Source organism: Cupressus sempervirens, chromosome 3, assembly GCF_028749045.1.
Source record: "Cupressus sempervirens isolate cs-2001-9-10 chromosome 3, ASM2874904v1, whole genome shotgun sequence".
In the NCBI taxonomy this organism is placed as follows: domain Eukaryota; kingdom Viridiplantae; phylum Streptophyta; class Pinopsida; order Cupressales; family Cupressaceae; genus Cupressus; species Cupressus sempervirens.
The window spans coordinates 1,000,942,067-1,000,962,268 of NC_143120.1; the positions used below are offsets into that span (position 1 = coordinate 1,000,942,067).

At 32.8% G+C, this 20,202-nt stretch overlaps 1 pseudogene; it reads right to left on the reverse strand.

Moving 5' to 3' along the window:
* Positions 1-579: 579 nt before the first annotated feature.
* Positions 580-1,437, reverse strand: LOC149570123 (beta-fructofuranosidase, insoluble isoenzyme 1 pseudogene; annotated as a pseudogene).
* Positions 1,438-20,202: the final 18,765 nt, after the last annotated feature.

Consider the following 20,202-nt stretch of genomic DNA (forward strand, 5'->3'; position numbering starts at 1 on the left):
ATCAGCAGTAATTTTAGGTTTTGTAGATGATTCCAACAAAGTCCTCTTCTTGCTAGCAGTCTCAACCTTTCATCAAGAAGGTCTTAAATGAGCTATAAGCTAGAATAAAAAAATATAATAATACCTTCCCAAATGGAAAACTTCCAATCCATCATCATACCATGGGTGTCTTTTGATTCATGTCCTTGTCACTTTCATCTTCAGAAATTCTTCTGAATCACTGTCAGTTCTTCTTGCAAAACAATTAGATATTGGGTCACTTATGAAAACCTTGTACAGTCCAAAAAAATATAATCTCCACAAGATATTATGTGAAAATAGTATAAGATGAGGAACAAGTATTCATTTTTGCATTACTATAATCTTTCATCAGTTTTAAATAAAAATGAACCAACACAAAAAAAATAGAGAATCAACCAAATGACAACTAAACAAATTTACATGTACATAGTAAATTCCAACCAAAAATAAATGAATAGCTAAAAGACTAAAAGTCATCAAAAAACATTCAATACAATTAGTTTCTAGGTAATAAGACTACATAAATATATAGAAGTGAAAATTTGGGTCGAAACTTACCTAAGCACCAAACCACCCCTTTGCAATATCATCATGAATGTTGTCTGACTCATTGATCCATCCCCACAAGACCCTTCTATTCTTATGACTATCAAAAAATGTTTTGCATACATAGAATTTTCCATAATCATATCTCAGTCCATATTTGTTGTCAGCACTTGTATTGTCTGGAACATACCTATCAATGTCTGTGAAGTAAGTCCCAATTGTATAATACTCAAATCTTGTTTCATCAAGGGATGCTTTCGAGACATGTTTGATCTTAGGCCTAGTAATAGAAGTATCAAGACCATGTTTTCCCAATAGAGAAATAGGATTAAAATCAGGGCACTCGCACATTCATGTCTTCTTAGAGGAATAGAGAGGGTGTTTCTTTTTGGTCCAGTGAACAAAATTTTTGCTTGTGTAAAGAAGGGCCTTTCCATTAAGATGTTGATCTTCCTTGTTTCCCACAACAATTATCCACCTTCCATCTTTTCCAAGCCATCCAGTGGTTGGATCTTTGAAAGAGCTCCCATTGAGTCCTTTCTCTGGAACAATGATGGGATTTTCAGGGATCTTCACCCATTCTTTTAAGTAGGGATTACATGGGTCTTTAGGAACAACCATGTTTTGAACCTGTCTAGAGGAGTTGTCCCATCTTGTGTAAAGAATCACTGGCTTTTCTTTAGACAAAAGTATAACAAAGCCAAACCAGCAACCTTTTATTTTGTACCATTCACTTGGAATGAGTGCGAAGTACAATAGCTTCTAATTAATCAGATCCTTCGACACACCATGCCCCCACACAATATTGCCCCATACTGCCCCCAGAGGATTATACTGGTAAACCAAATGGTACAAACCTTTGTAGAACATGGGCCCCATAAAACACATTGGATGTTATATTCATTCTCTTTTCAATTTCAGATGAGCCATTTACACAAATCAAAACTTCAAAATGAAATTACTAAACCAATGAAGATGAACAAATAAACTCACCATTTGGATCTATTCACAGTTTAAAATCCAATGATAGACATTGAAAATATCAAATAGAGAAAAAAAATCAAATTAAAATGCCCAAAACACCAACTATATAAAAGATTGAATTTCAGAGTTATATAGCTCATTTGCAAAAAAAATTGAGGAACTAAAAGAAAAGTATAAGATTTCTAATCATTTTAACCAACCAAAAAACAATGAATAGCTAAAAGACTAATATATCCATTGTCTTCATGTTGCAAGATAAATTTCCAACTTTTCATACTCTCATATGTTTGTGGGCAATCTTAACCCTATATCAAAATAATGGACCATTTTAAAGATTTCAATCCAACTACATCTAGGTAGCTCTTTTATTCCTCTATCTTTTATCAATCCTCTTACCTTTTGAAAATTACTAAATCTCCCCATTTTTGCACAAATACATAATGTGCTCCATTATTTGGATATAGGATTAAGACAGGGATGATGTTGGAAAAGGTTATAGAGTCACACTTTGTACCTTACAATTGTACTTTTTTAAGAAGCTCCAAATCCCTTTCAAAAAAACCTATTGTGTGCATATCCTGCAATGATTGTAATTTATGTGACCATGTTAGGTTGACACATTTTGTCAAACATTTTATGTGCTTTCTGTATGTTACCACATTTCACATACATATCTATTATCCTATTCCCAACTCTAGCATTTGATGAAAATATACATTCAATTATGCTTTCATGGATGTCCATGCCCTTTTTTAAAGCTCCCATTTCAGCACAAACTGGGGCGGTGCTAATGAGGTTTAACTAATTGAGTTAGATATTAGTTTATTGCACTTGTTCAAAAAGCTCCATAGATTTTTCAATAAGTCCATATTGTGCATATCTAGATATTATTGCATTCCATGAGACCACTTTTGGTTGAGGCCATTCTTTGAAAAGTCTTAATACCTCAGTGAGATCACCATTTTGTGCATGCCCTACATTCTTTGCATTCTTGGAGACCATGTCACATTGAGGCATTTTGTCAAACAATGCACATGCCTTGAACCCTATACTTCCATATTTTGCATACATGTCAATCACAGAATTCCCAACAATGATATTAGAAAAAATTCCATTTTTTATTATGTTTAGATTGATATTCATGCCTTTTTTCAAATCTTCAATTTTATCACAAGTTGAGAGGATGATAGAAAAAGTGAACTGATTAGGTTTGTTACCAATTTGTTGCATTTGACTAAAAGCATCCAAGACTTTTTCCACAACCCCATTTTGAGGACATCAAACAATAATTGCATTCCATGATCCAACATTTGGTTGAGGTATATCTCTAAAAATAAGTAAAGCATCACCAAAACTACCATTTTGTGCATATCCCACAATCATTACATTCCATGGAACCACTTCTCATTCAGGCTTTTTATCAAATAGTTTGTGTGCCCTCTGCAACCTTCTGCATTTTTCAAACATATCCACTAGGGCACTCTCAATTATAACATATGGAAAAATTTTCCTTTTTAATTGTGGTCTGATGGATATAGATGTCGTATTTCAAATCTCCCATTCTAGAACATGTTGGGAGAATACTAGAAAATGTGATCCAATTCAGTTGAACACCTACACATAGAATTTTCCAAAAAAATCTCAAAAGAATTCCCAACAAGACCACATTGTGTTTATCCATAATAATTGCATTCCATGAAACCACATTTGGTTGAGGCATTTTGTTAAATAGCATTAGAGCCTCTTCCAAAAGACTATTTTGAGTACATCTAGCAATGATTACATAACATGATATCAAATTCGGTTTAGGCATCTCTTTAAAAATCCCTAAAAGCTCATCAACAAAACCATTTTGTTCATATCGTGTGATCATGGTAGTGCATGAAACCACATCTTGGTTGGGTGATTTATCAAATAATTCATGTGCCTATTGTATACTTCCACACTTTGCGTACATGTCCATCAGGGCACTTGCAACTACAATATTAGATAGATATCCATTTTATTTTATACTCTTGTCTAAATCCATGCCATGGTCCAAATCTGATGTTTTGGCACCAGTTGAGGGCACTGGCTAAACAACTAAAGATTTGCACCTAGACAAGTACCCCACATTTTCCTTGCACTACCAGTCTATTATGAAACACAGATGTACTTCATGTGGGGTGTATATGTGAAGCCCAATAGTCTTTCATTTATTATGTACAATTTATTATTGTTTCCCTCCAATTTAATAGCTAAAGTAAATAGCTAGACTGAATATAATAACACTGACACATCAAAGATATGTAAATTGATTACAAAATCACCTTATTTGGATGCACATGCATGCAACTTAAAAATTGCAAATGTGAACTTACTTCAAGTATTATCGGCCATCAAAGCCACCAAGAGCATACAAAGCTCCACCCAAAACTACTCCTGCTAAAGCAAATCGCTGCCAAAGTAGAGATCTAGACAAACAAAACACAAAACATTTATATTAGCAATAACTAAAAATAGAATTAGTAAACAGGAAAAAACTACAATCAAGGGAAAACAAAATTTAAGGATACCATGAAAAAATTATAAGAACCCTCCTCCTTTGTTTGACTGAAAGGGGTCAAATGTTTTCTTGAAAAATCAAATTCAAGAAAGACAATGGTGATATGCTTATTCAAAAGATGCTCTGAAGAATATAATTAATTTGATTGAGTTTCACTAACATGTTAGCAATAATGATTAGGAAGCAACATATCACCTTGCCAACTCATCTTTTGATTGAGTTTCACTAACATGTTAGCAATAGAGTCAGTAGTCTTGTTGGACTCACGGTAGACATGAGATAAAAAAAAAAATTCTCCATAGTGCTAAGGATGCATTTAGTTTCTTGAATTATATAATTAGTAGTTCATGAAGGTTTTGATATCCCCTTTAAGCAATTTATAATTTTTTTTGAGTCACCCTCCAGCCAAAGATTAGAAATATCCATGTTCTTCACCATTTTGATAGCTTGAAGAATCGTCATCACCTCCACTTAGTGATTAGACTCCCTAGTTAATGATATGTTGTTTTGGAATTTCTTGACAAGAACTACCTGACTCTTGGATTTTCAAATTACATTATTCCTTCTACATTTGTATTTGAGCATTGATCTTTGAGGTCTTGAACCTTGAATAACTTAAACTGGATTTCTTGAAACTTGGACATTTTCAACACTAGACATTGAACGTCTAGAGAAATTTCAAAGAGTTTGTTTTAAAGTGTTTTAATATTATTGGAGCCTTTAACCATGCTGGTGGCGACAAATTATGTCCTATTTGTTTGGTTAACACTTGTGATTTCTCTAGCTGAGATTAAAGTTGTTGTCTTTATCTTAATAGAGTTTAATTAAATTTTACCAAGCAAATCATAATTTTGCAATTGAAACGTAGCATTATTCATGCAATGCTTCAATGCCATGGAAAATAGCAAGGTTGTGTTCATATATTGAAGGTCTTGTTGCTTTATCACCTTGTCAATGTTATTCAATCCATTCTTCTTGCTCACAATTTCATGTTTTAGATTGCAGAGCTGACATAACTGGAAAGAAATACTAGTGAAGCTACCAATCCTTCATCTAAGAGAAAAACAAATTATTAAAACAATGTAAGTGGAGTGGATATTTAATATATGGTATATAGTGCAAAAATAAAAGGCAGTCAACAAAGCATGGAACTAAAAGTCCTTCCTAAAAGGTAAGGTTTAAAACAACAATATCACAAGTAGTTGCTATAGCTTATGCTGTAAAGCCTTTCTGAAGTTATAAGCATGTACGCATGCATATGAGTTCTCCTTGGCCAAGTACTCCAAAAGACTTGCTGGGCTTACAAGTAAACTCATACATTTTTGGAGATTTCTATGGCTTAGTTTATGATGCTAGTTTGAGATGGAATGCTTCTCATTCACAAGGAACATGTCAAAGCTATCCACTATCTAAATCAATACAAAGATAGGGTGGATCCTGCTGAACTAAATCAACTATTTAAGATGATGAGAGATCTAAATATTTCCAATGACACCCAAAAATCTGCCCCTGATAAGAATGAACATGAAGATTTCATGGGCCCTAATGATAATGCATCAAAGGAATATGTCCTAGCAGGCTATAATGATGAATTATTTGCTATAGACTTTCTAGAGTCTCTGGAAAGTAATGATGGTTGGGGCCCTCATGAAGGATGCTAGTTACTTCTTTATCAAGTTTGATACTATCAAGTTTGATACTATCAAGTTTTGATGTGCTTTGATGATTATACTGCTACTCTTAACTCCTTGTGCTATATATACTTCCCATTCTTTTCCATGGGATAAGTTCTTGATATGTAATAAGATGTATTCCTTTTCTTGTATCTAGTTCCTGAAGCAATTTCTAGAATTTTGATACTTTTCTCCTAAATACATCCAGTTGAACTGATTGTATCCAGTGATTAAACTATTCTAATATCAAAAATAAAAGGCAGTAACCAAAATGTGGAACTACAAGTCCTTCCTAAAAGGCAAGGTTTAAAACAACAATATCACGAGCAATTACTATAGCTTATGCTATAAAGCGATTTTGAAATTATAAACATGTACATATGCATACGAGTTCTCATTGGCCAAGTATTCTTTAGATTCACTGGAAACAAAATGCAAGAATAAAATTGGAATATTACAATGCAACAGATCAAATTTGAATATGAAAAACATTCAAAAAATTGCTATGAGGACAAGTTCATGTATTGGTTATAAACAAATCAATAAATAGTTAAGGTAACCTATGCAAAGGAAGAGACAAATAAACTACTTTTCTTGAATGGAAGTTGAAAGGCCTTTCCAGTAAGTGGCAACTGGTCCTTGGCCTGTATGAGCAGATGTTGTATCAGCTCAAGATCCTTAACATTATTGCATCGTTTCCATACAACACCAAAATAAAGACTTGACACAAGGCCTTTGCAATAGAGTCTGTATGTTACTAAGACATTGGTAGGGATGGAATTGAGGATGGTAAATATATCATTCATTTTAAAAGGTCCATCTCTAGGCCTGTGATGAGACTGCAAAACCAAGTGAATGTTTGATTAGAATAAAGTAAGTAAACCTTTTTTTTGTTATAGTGGAATTTTAGCGTTGAAGATCATTTTTTCACCCACTTTAGCTCAAACTACAATAGCATCAATTTTATACCTCGTGGATATTCCAGAGTGCACCATGCCATAATTTTCAGTGAACCCAGCGAGCCCAATGCTCCATTCTAACCTGCATACACAAAAATGAACTTAGCAGAAATTATATCAAAGCCAACCACTATCATAGGAAGAGATTTTAGGATTTATATTAGATAATCTTGTTGGAAAATGGGGTCATATTTGAATCAAAGGTTAAGTGGTGGAGTTCTTGTACTTGTATTCAATAAAAACTAAGGTTTATAGGACTAGGAATGACAAAACTAGTCTTTGTTTGAAGCCTTGAAAGTATTTTGCCTAATTTTCCATATTTGGCCTAGTTGAGGGCTAGTGTCCCTAAAGCCTTAATTTGACCCAAGTTTGCTAAGAGCCCTAGAGAGGGGATAAAACCTTAGAGAAGTGGAGTCCACTTGGAGAGACAAAAGTCAACATTGGGTAAAGGCCAGTAACCTTGCTTAGCATCTTGCAGTGGGTTGGGTGCTACTAGGCACTTAAGAAGATTTTTGTGGATTAAGGCTATAAACTCTGCATCAGTTGAGATGAGATATGAGCACATATTTTGGGCACCTTACAAGTTACACTACCTCAACTTGGTGATGCAAGTAATTGGCATCCAAATAAAGTGGGTGAAAGAAATAGTGTGCATTATTCAAGCACATCATTCTTTTCTTTGGAGCATTATGATTTTAGGATATGTAGATGATTAATTGATTAGGATTTATACCCTTCCAAATAAAAGTGGCAGAAAAGATGACTTATTGGGATGAGAAAATGAGAGGTAGATGGATTTGGGTTTTGCAATTACTTGGTATGTTAGTTTGAGCTTCACTTGGTTTCAAGAATACTACAGTATTCTCTACTTAACAAGGCCAACCACGTGAAGGTGGAAGCTCATGTGGCCTCACCCCCCTCCCCCTAACATCAATCTAAATTACCCATTATCATCTAATTACATACTTCATTCATTCATTCATCCATTTATGAACTATAACATTCAATCAATATAGTCACATAACATTCATTAATATGATATAAAATTCATTAATACATAATTCTAATCGAGACTTCATTAACACAACAATATTCATTAACATAAAATAAAAATCAATATTAATACTTATCATTCATAGATAATTACTTTAAAAAAAGTTCTTTCATTATCCAACAAGTTTTATCAAAGAGCATTTTTAAAACATCATTTCTTCTTTTTGTTTTTCTTAGCTCTCTTAAGAAAAATGCTCATAGGAGCATCCATATCTTGCTCATTCTCCTCCTCTTCTTGCATGTGTAATGTCAAATTATGATGGCTCCTTCCCCTTGGAGGAGCAGGAGGTTGCTGCACTAAAGGGGGCTCTATTGCAAGAACAAGTAAACGGGATAAATTGGCATACTCTTTTTCTTTTTTTAACAATTACAAGTCTGTAATTAAGTACTAGTACAACATAACATGCATTTTTCTTACCTGAAAATGCCACATCATGCACATTAACATTTTGATCCACCACCACGTCAACATGTTGAACACTTGGAACATGCTCCACTCCTTCACCATGATATTCAACATACTCTGAAATATTCAAAAAAAAGATACATGTCAAATTGCAATTGAAGATGCTAAATTGTATTCATAATTGCATAATTAAATTTCCAATAGAAAATTAATATCTCCACCACTATAATGCACATCATGGTCTTCGTCACGAGCAGGTTCTATGATAGGATATGAAGGCTGCAGTAAAATGTTATGCACATTGTCATGCAGTCAATTTATGTTCAAAACTAACACCAAAAAAGAATCTTCTCAACAATTTAATTTCATTTACTTTTCATCTAACCAATTTACCTGTGAGATATCATTTGGTGGACTAGATTCTTGGGAAAGGCTTTCAGATTCTTTGTGTAGGCATGCAGCCATGACTTTATAGCCTTCCTTCAAGGCAATTTTTCTATCTTCATTTGTGAGCTCCACATTGAATTCTGTGCCCTGTATTTTTTGCTTCATATCATCAGTTTTCCATGTATGGTTTCATTAAACAAAATTGTTTGCAAGATTATATAAAAAATAAGGATGAAATTTCATTGCTCCTACTTAAAAGTCAAGACTGGAGATTCATATAGCCATCAGAGCCAAGTTTGTGTTGGCCAAACTTTTGTAGCCATGGATGTGTCTTGCAATCTATGAACAATTTCAAACATCTTAGATTATAGATTTACAAATATCACTAACTAGTGCATGATTACAATGTACTTAATACTATCATGACATACCTTTTTTTGCCCTATGCTTCTTTATTTACTCTATTTTCACATAGCCTTTTCTCCTTTGCATCTTCTATTATTTCATTTCACTCCATCGATGGAATCATAGGAGGACAGTCCTTAAGACCCCTTCTATATTGATCCCTCATAGTCTTTATATGCTCTGATGCTCTTTTTAGAAGTAGGCTAGTGTCAAAAATGTTTTTTCCAAATTTCTCCTCAAAAGATGTAATCAGCTGATTTTTAATTGCACAACTTGTAAATTCCACATTAAAAATAAAATTAGATTGTTAGATCAATAACTTTAATATAGTACAATAAATGGAAGAAAAGAAAAATTATGTAGCAATGATATGAAACTACATACCTTTTATGTATGGTGGATCCAAATAGTCTCAATGTCATATCAAAAAGACGATCAAAGAAAACATTATTACCTACAAAAACATAAAGGGATTATCAGTCCAAAATGAGTAATGTAAAAGTAAACTAAATTTATGCTTTAAATAATAACAATTTTAAAGCACTTGGAAGCTTTTGAAATTTTAACGAAAACATAGTTTTCTTGTTCAACAATAATGTCCCTATATATGAACCAGTACTAATCACACATACTACTCCAGGAAATGTATCAGCTTTAGTAGTACTGCTCTCTATTGCTCTATCAACTAAAGGTCTATCTATTAGTGCACACAATAGGACTACAATAAGATCTATCTGGCATAACTTTTATCACTAGTTACATCCACTGATGAATTAGGGCAAACATTAACAGACCATACTATTCTTTTACGACCATTCCTCATGACGAGTTTGAAGATTTAAAATATTTTACTTCATTGACATCTAATGACCCTTAAAGTGGAATTGAATGACATTGTTTTGTAGCTGAAATGACATGTTAAAAGATAAAATGCATTGTTTTGTAGCTAAAACAACATGTGAAAAACACATTCTAATTGAAAAACACATTCTAACCAACATTTTACCTGCATTGATATTTTTTCCCCTAGCTTTTAATTTGTTTACAGTAATTTAATAGCTGATCCTACTAGTTAGCTCGTTAGAATTTGGGAAACCTTTTGCAAGTTGTATCACTACATCCCCTCATCCCAAAATTTTAGATAAACATTGGTGAACTGATTTAGCAGTAGTGATGAATAAGTGCTAATATTGATTAAACACCCCTTCTGGCCCACTCAAACCAAACAAACAAAAGGTTGGAATGTTTAATGAGTCTTCTATTCTATTTTGAAATTTAATTTTTCCAATTAGTTAAGTAAAATTTGTAGGGTGATTAATATTTCTTGTCACTACTCATTCTCATTGTGTTGACACACAATAATGCTATTACTTCTCAGCACATATATTATGGAAAAGAAAATTTACTTGAGTAGAAGTGGAGCAAACCTCATTATGTTGAAAATATGTTCCGTTGAGAGGAAAGTTGCCTCACATTGTTGTTCTGCAAGGAATCTAACATGTGACCAACAAATGTAAGTTTTAAATGCCAAGTAACCTTCAAGGCAAACAAATTAGTGACTAATTTGTGAATTAAGTTTGAAATTAAAATTTTATCCAAGTCTCAAGTTATCTATTCATTACTAGTATTGTGAATTAAAGAAAGTTTTCATTACTAGTATTGTGAATTAAAAAAAGTTGACAATAATGGAATAATTTAATCTACGAGGAGATCAGAGCAACTTGATGAATTAGCTTAAGTCTATGTTCTATTAGCAGTCTAAGTGAGTGGAAGTTACAAGACCAGCTAAATATGGATGTAGGATAAACATGGGCTATCCAATGAGTATGTTGTTTGCAAATTCATTTTTATGGTGGCAATGATTCAAAAATCATTGCTTTGTGGTTTTTACAAACTAACTTTTTTCATATTAATACATAATTATGATTATTTATGATGTAATATGTGGCTTCTCTAAGTTTTATTGTTCTATTAGAGTGGTTAGCATTGAGCTACACATCGTGGTAGCATAGCATGTAATTTCCTCTGGAAAGCCCTTGGTCAAGAGCTTTTATGTTAGTTGGCAATTGAACTTTGGAGCGATTAGTTAAGTTGTGTTTTGATTTGCAACATTATAGTAGAATTGAATATTTTAGCATAAGTGGTCAGAGCATTGATATAGGTAGAGCTAGAGTTGATAAAGATTGTGATTGATCATAGATTGGCATTGGTGGATGCATGCAGTATAACAATTCTAGATCTGATATTGACATAGTTCAATTTACACTTACATTAAAATATAATGGTTTCATTTTTAACCTTTTTTTTTAATGTGTGTGATAATAGTTTTTGCCATAAGCAAAGGGCAACTAATTCTGTGATGGTTTTTTTAGTAGAGGTTTGTGACATATCATTGGACATCAGACACTTATTGTGGGGTTAAATACTTGCAATGTTAATAGACCTCATCAGGTGTACAGTTTACAAAAAAAATGCATGATTAGCACATTACAAAATATAACAAAACAAGGTTTTACCAGTTGTAGTGGGCATAGACGAGGATGTTTGCATGGACCTTGTTGCCGACAATGCATAAGGCAATACTAGACCGCCGACCGAAGGAGGCGTCAGTACTTCATCATAAGCTAAATAATACAATATTGTTAGCAAAGACATTTGCAATGGATAAAGATCAAATGGGATACTAGCTCGAAGCATCCACAAAAAAAGAGGTAATTGTTATTATGTTAATGAAAACAAACAAAGAAAGAGTTACTTACACGAAGGTTGTGCACTACAACCCTCACCATGTTTACCATGTGATGTCACAACTGTCACATATTTCTATACAAGAACACATAAAATTAGAGATCATGATCTATAAGATACTATAAAATGTTAACATCTATTGAACTTATATTATTTCTTTAGTCGAATTACTGCTTACCTTCAAAGATTGGACCCTACAGTCCAATTCTTTTCTCAATGCCTCTTTCTCCTCGCTTGTGTCACCCTTAATGATAATGTTAACAATTTTATCAGTGTATCTTTCTTTGAGTTGCTGGGCCATGAACATAAGGTCAGCACTAGGGGCGATGTCATGTAGAAATAATGCCTGTATTTCAGATCACATTTGATCAGTTGTCATTCTAGCTTTTTCCTATCATTTGTGACATCAAATATCAATAAAATTTCATTAAAATAACTCCAAAGCCATAAAGAAAAGAACATAATAATATGACATTTATTTCTATATTAACATTAAAAATTAAAATAATTAATGTTTACCTCTACTGAAGGTGTGTGAGATGGTGCATCCATGTCACCTTTTGAAAAGGATTAGTAAGTCTTAGAAATCAGCAGTGAAATTAAAGTAATAGACTTACCCAAAATAATATTGATAATAAAGTATATTGTATATGTAAATCATTTGTCTTAAGTTAGCCAAAAATTTGGTGTAACTAATGTGTATATTTAAAATAATATTTCACATGTTCTACTTAATGTTTATATCTGCACATATGGTTTGGAAAGAAAAATGTGGTCGTACATGACCCCATCATAGTTGACATTAATCCTACCTGGACATTTCATTGATCATCATGATCTTCATCCATGTCATCATCATCATCATACCCATCATCGTACTTGTCACTTTGATCATTATTGTCACCACCACCATCTTCATCGCCATCATCATCATCTTCATCACCATCATCATCATGACCATCACTGCCATGATCATCACCATCTTCATCACCATGATTATGATCGTCATCAACATCATCATCATCACTATCACCTTTATCATTAGCATGACCAAAATAATCACCATCTTCTTCTTCTTCATCACTGTGTAACTGTCATTCTTAATAATCATTTACTTCATCTTATGCTTCTTCAATATCTTCTTCTTCCATCACATTATACTTTACTGACCTTCCCCTTGGGTCATGTCTAACAAAAAATGACCAACCTGGTTTGTGTAGAACACCAAAGTAAAACACTTCCTCACATTGGCTTGGAAAAACATAGGGCTCATCTCTAACTGGCTCAAATGACCTTGTATTAATCATATTAAATCCACTATCATGTTCAATAACAGTCCTATCAGGATCATTTCAATTTAGCTATAGCCTATACCATTTGACGAAAAAATAGAACTATTTTGAATAAATTAAAGTCGCACTTAAGTATATCATCCAAAATGTCATAGTATCAATTTTTAGATTGTTGAGGATGTATGCCAGTTCTAGACAAAATATTGGTGATCGCAAAGACAACACTTATCTTGAAATCACACATTTTCTTTGTTTCGTCTAACTTTTTTGTGTGAAATTTATAGCCATGGTAGTACATAGCTTTGTGGTGTTTGACCTGTAATTATTCAAACCTATCAAGATTATTTGCATCGATATGTGAGTTGATATTAAACTTATGTCTCATGATTAGTAATCTTATGTGTACCTTTGTATCTCTTAAGCCATATACTAGATCAAGTATCATTGGCATAACATTGGGATCTTCATTACGATGAGCTTATTTAACCAATGATGCAACACCATCCCATGTTAATGAGCAACCATTTTCTTGAGACCATTCAGTCCATACTGTCATTCAATCAAGATTGTTTGCAATATAGAAATGTAGTGCATCCCACTCATGACCAACTATAAAGAAGACAATTACACCAGTTAGAAACAAGTTATATTTATTGATGATGGATAAGAATTATTAAACTACAAAAAAAATCTTATACCTCTGACTCTCCTCAATCTACCTTTCCCTATCAAGTACTCTCTTTCAAATTTGTCATTAGAGTTGAGATCTCAAATGCAATCTACATGGATATTTGCTACAAATTTTGGAACATATTCACTAATGTACACCATGGTCTGGTATACCATATATCCCTCTACCATAGAAACCTCAAGACGTACTCTTTATCAATGCCTTCATAAATTTCAAGTGCCTCTCAACCATCCACATTGACTTAGTTTGTATAGGTCCACAGAATTCAATCTCCTCAACTTGATGTATGAGGTAGTGTTCTTGAGCATTGAAAAAGGTTGGAGGTAAACACTTTTGCATTTCACACATAAGTTGTGGAATTTTTCTCTTCCAATATTTTATATCTTTTTTTATCAATTTCTTTAGATGATAACCACCTAAAAAAGATTAAACACACAAAAACACATAAATGAGATTTCAAATTAAATTATGCAATAGATTTTATATAAAAAGCTACAAATCTAAGAAAAAACACTTCTAACCTCATGTATTTTCCAAGATCATATATAACTTGTTTAATACTATTATCAAATTGGTGTGGAAGGGACAGAGGTAGGACGTATTGCAATCATTAAAAAATGATCATTTCAATATATTATTAAATAATGCAATAGGTAGTACATTCAATTTTACAAATATACTATAAATAGAGAACATGACTTACCTTGATGAAGGTATGTCAATCATGTGTTTTCAACCCTGGCCCAAAATCACCTTTCTTTGATAGAAGAGTGCTTATATTTGCAACAAATCCTATTAGAAATTTTTCTTTTTTATGACTTCTTTTAATGCATCACTTTGTTGCTCTATTAATAAGTAAGGAAGGGCACTTGTATTTATGCGGTCTCCATTGCTATTTGATTCAATGAAATCTTTTAGTGCATGATTGGATTCATGAATGTCAATACAAATTTTGGTAGTTTGTTTTCTATCATGCCTTCCATCCAATATTTTCCATAGTGTCTCTAGTACATTCTTTCCAATATGCATATCATCAAACAAATGCATGATTGGGAGATCCTTGTGGTACGGTAACCTACTAAATTAAGTAGGATAACTTTTCATTCCTCTAGAAAGTTGGTCATTGATGACTTGATGACCTTCACGAGCATCAATTATAGCATTAGTAAATATAAGACAATATCAAAATACAAATTTTAAACTTTAGATGACAAATTGGACATTACCTTGACAATTTAGTCGATCGTATTTCAACTTCCATAGATGAGGTGTCATTCTTTTTTGCCTTGATGATGTCTCTTCTTTCTCATTAAAAAGATGTTTTTCAACAATTTGATACGTATGATTATTTTGGAGAAAGTACCTAAACTCATCGAACACCTACTTTCTTAAACTTCTCGAATGATGAGATTTCATCTTCAGACCACAAACTGGACATGTGAATTTTCTCTTTGTCTGAAGACTTAAAAGATCATGTAAAATTATTATGCACAGCTTAAGAATACAATAGTAATGTGTAAGCACTATAAATTACCAAAAATATGTGATCTTAACAATATAACATACCACAAAAATGAGTTAGCCCAAGGGCATCATGTATTGTCCATACACACATTGCATAGAATTGAAATTGTCAGTGTCCTATTGGTCTAGAGATGTCATGCATAGTGACACCATTCCATAACTTCAACAATTCGTCAATTAGGGGCTCAATATACACATTCATATCTTTAACTTGGTACTTACCTAGTAATTGAATGAACATAAACATTACATAATTATTATGACCATTTTCATGCACTATTTATAAATTAATTTAGATAACTATAAAATGAAAAAATACCCAGCACAATCATTGACAACATTATGTGCTCTCTCTTTATGGACATCCAAGGAGGAATGTTATTGTTAATAACAAAAATAGGCCACACTAAGTAAACAGATCTCATATCTCCATATGGATTGACACTGTTCACTGCTAATGAAAGCTTTAGATTATGAGGTTCTTCTTTAAAGTGTGACCATGTTTCTTCTATCTCTTTAAATGTAGAACCATCGGTAGGCATTCACATAATGTCATCTTAACTTCTATTGTGTGCATGGTAATTCGTAAATCGTGCCAAGCTAGTGCACCTGAATAATCATTGAAGACGTGAAATAATGGGAATGTATTGAAGAACCTTGTTAGGTACCTTGTTTATTATTTGATCTGACCGATATCTATTAATATGACAATCAGGGAATTCTATTACAAATTCATGTTGTTTATGAGATAGAATGTGATCATTGAGACATGCATGTATTGTTTGATGCCTCATTCCAATCTGATTCATAATGGTAGATAATTCTCGGTATGAACGAGGCAAAATGTTTGATGGTGGTAACAAAAACTCACCTATCAACCTACAACAACAAATATGCATTGTTAATATAATGAATAGTAATTGTATGCTAACATTAAAGATGACAAAAATGGCATACCTTAACATACGTGACATTGCTACATTGGATAAACCATTTATAACCTTTATGTTCACCAACAACACTATAGCCGAGAGTAGAGTTATTTGGGAGCCTTCATATAAGGGCTTGTGTGCCTTCTCAAGTAAAGGTATATCAAGACCATCTTCATCATCATTATCAGACTTTCTAGTACCATCATTGTGAGCCTCTTCATCACCTACTCCAATACCATCTTCTTCAATCATGTCCTCTAGCACAGTATCATCTTACTCCATGGGAGTGTTATACTCAACTTGGATATTCACACCTCCATGTTCCTCTAGTAGGATATCCACATTTAGCAATGGACAAAAATTGTGGCCCCCTTCAACGTGACGATGTTGCCTACAATCACTCTAGGCTGTTGTGATTAGAATTCTTCAATTCTTTAAGCCCTTACACTTTTTGCAAGGACAATAACATTTATCAAGTTTTTTTCAAAACTGAGACCACAATGCAGCCATTGTCTCATTATTTTGTTTTGGGTTCATATTGTCAGGCAAGGTCTTTCTTCACAGGAAAATATATCTGCAAATAAATTGGACATGTTGTAGTTAATGTTTATTTCTACACATATGGAAATTGTTGATTAATATTTTCAAACGTGACTAAAGTGATCCTATAATTTCTAGAAGGCCTAGATGTTTGCAAAATGTGGAGTTATAGACAAAGTATCTTAATTATTTGCAAAATGCCTCAAAGAGATGTCACAAGGTGAAAGTTACTTAGGTGCTATCAACAACATGCCTTGACTAATCTTGATAGCAATGACTAATGTGATTAATGCATCAACTAATAAAGATGACTAAAAGATCGAAACATATTAATGCATAGCAATGTTTTTCTTGAGGAAATATATGCTCTTCAATAAGATATAAAAGGAAATATGAATTAGATGTGATCTATGTGTGCTCCAGGTAGGTGGACATTACCTTTTGAAAATCGTTCAACAGGGGCATCATATTTTCATCAATTTATTAAGAGGTTTGTATAGTTTGAGACTGGAGTAAGAGACAGTTATCATTATCCTAAGGACTGCAAACTAAGTGTAATCAAACATTTCATTATCTATGGTTTTACCAATTTCTCATTAAAATAAATAGATTCTTGAAAGATGGGTTCTTGAAATAGGTTCTTATTTCAAGAACCCGTCTCATTTCAAGAACACATCTCTTAAGAATCTATTCATTCTTTCCATTTCAAGAGTCCCTTCATTCTTTCCATTTGAAGAACCCATTCATTTTTTTCATTTCAAGAACTCATCTCTCAAGAATCCATTCATTTTCATGACAAATAGCTTTTTGAGACTACTACTCATGAAACATGGGTTTTTGAATTTTTGAATTTTGATTTGAAGGACAACACAGTTGAACCCTGAAAACAATATCACAATAATGGAAGTTTTTAGTTACTTGAATGGAAGCTCATAATTTCTTTATATAAGAAACTAATGTAGTGTTCCTTTTCACTTTGTATATTTAAGAATCTAATTGGAGTGTTTCTTTTCACTTTGTAGCAATCACTATGTAGCACCTCAAAATTATTTATCCATCCCAGGAGGAGTGCAGGCATATGCTAACCTATCTAGTCTATCATAGGTCTAGACATTGGCTCAAGCTGGCAGACCATCTTCACTGTCAACTTATTCAAACTAGAATGTTGGTGGTGTTGGAACCACATCAGATTCAAACTAGAATGGAGGACCTACATCATTTTCGAACCAAAAATAGCAAGAATATCTATCTCACCCTAATTATCAAAAGATTGAGACATATTAATCCCTTCCTTACCATGGGAACAACAATCTACAAATAGGATCATCTCTTTGTAACAATCCTTGGAATAGCCATTCATAAATAAGAGAGTCCACTTTTCTAACTACTCAAAGAGGAAATAAAGATCTTGTTGTGAATAGATATGCATATTAGCAACAACAATCCTCTTTTCTAACATCACAAGGAACTTTTCCAACTACTCAAATAGGAAATCAAGATCCTGTTGTGAACGGGTATGCATATGAGCAACATCAATCCTCTTTTCTAACAACACAATGAACTTTTCCAACTCGTCAAGGAGGAAATCAAGATCCTGTTGTGAACTAATATGCATATGAGCAACAACAATCCTCTTTTCCAACAACACAAGGAGGAAATCCAAATATTCATATGAATGAGTATGCAATAGTATCAACATCTGAGCAACAACAACTTTCTTTTCCAACTTCACAAGGAAGAAATCTAGATCTTCACGTGAATGAATTTGCAACAGTACCAGCATTTGAGCAACAATAACCCTATTTTTCAACTTCATAAGGAGGAAATCCTGATCTTTGTGTTAATGGATATGCAGCAGTATCAACATTTGAGCAACATCGACCCTCTTTTCCAACTTTTCAAGGAAGAAATATAGATCTTGGTGTGAATGATTATGTAGGAGCATCGGCATCTAGGCAACAACAAGATTTTTTTAGTGTGGATCATTCCCATCAACCATGGTACAAGAACAAACACTAAAGAGGCTCACAGTGACTCTGGATTATATCATTCATTCGATATTTTTGGCATTTCCTACGTGCTAAAAACCATGTACACTGTATGGTGAAGATATCATTTCATTTCCTTTTGGTTACTATGGTTGTGATTTCGTTCATATACTTTATTAGCTTGATTTGTGACTATGGTTTGATCTAGTCTTTAAGGGATTGCTATGGCAATTGATTGGCCTATAAAAGTGAAGATATTGGTTATGCATCCTAGCACCTTGGGTCATATTATGTAAAAGGATTAATGGTAGTTAGGGACTTTTTCTTTGAGTTCATGTTACTATTGAAAAAAAAAAACATATATTAGAAACAATGTATTCATTAAATTATTAAACCATTGAGGCTGAAATGACTATTATTTTTTGGTATATATTTGTTTCTGATATTCTTGTATATGCGGCTTACTATTTTATCACATGTTTTCAAATACTATGATTTCAATTAAGATTAAGCTTGTATGTCAAATTGTGTCTTTACTTTTTAAGAATTTTTAATTTAAAGTATGTTAATTTAATCATAATTATTTATTTCTACCATCCCTTTTCACTTTTTACAAGAATTGAGACATTTAGGACATATTCATGGGCTCAGGATGTACCCAAGGTATACTATGGCCATGCCCAAACTAAGATCAGTATCTAGTATGAAGGTGGTCCAAATAAGCAATATCAAAGCTAGGATAGAAATGACTATGGATCATCAGACAACATTTACCATAGTATATTCTATAAGTGATTTCAACATTTTAATTTTGTTTATGTCAACAATAATTGATTGGCAGATTTAATTTCATTATAAGATAATTACTACAATCCCTAAACTTAGAATATTTGAGTTTGCAATTAAACTATGTAATGGATGCTATGAATATAATTGTGTGGAAAATAATAGTGAACAATTTCACTTGCTATCTCTAATATATACAATTATATATATGCTAAAAAGAATTGATACTTCTTGCACTTAGTGGAATGATCCTTGCTATGTCAATTATGTCAATATAAACTATATGCAATGGAGATGTAATGGCATTGCTTCTAACAATGCAAATTTTTGTCACTAGTATGACTTTGATAACATGCAATATCTAATCCTTATTTATTGCTAATGGTGATACGATTGTATTAATGTTGTTTCTAATATAATCCTTCAATGCTTGCAATCAAATCTAATTATTGCTTAAAGTGAGATTTGATGTTTCCGATTAGCTGGCAGGCTTATGAAATTCTAGAAATGCTTCTATTTTTGATATGATCGAATAATTCTTGCAACAAGGGTGTTGTGTCTGATCTTTCTTTAAATGTGTACAACCAATAATACCAAAGGCAGTCATTCAACATAACATGTTTATTTCAAATTGATGTTGAAATAAATGATAAAAAATGTCCTTTTATACCATGTGCTTGGTGTGAGAAGTCAAGTAGGATAAAGAATGCTCTCTATCTCTT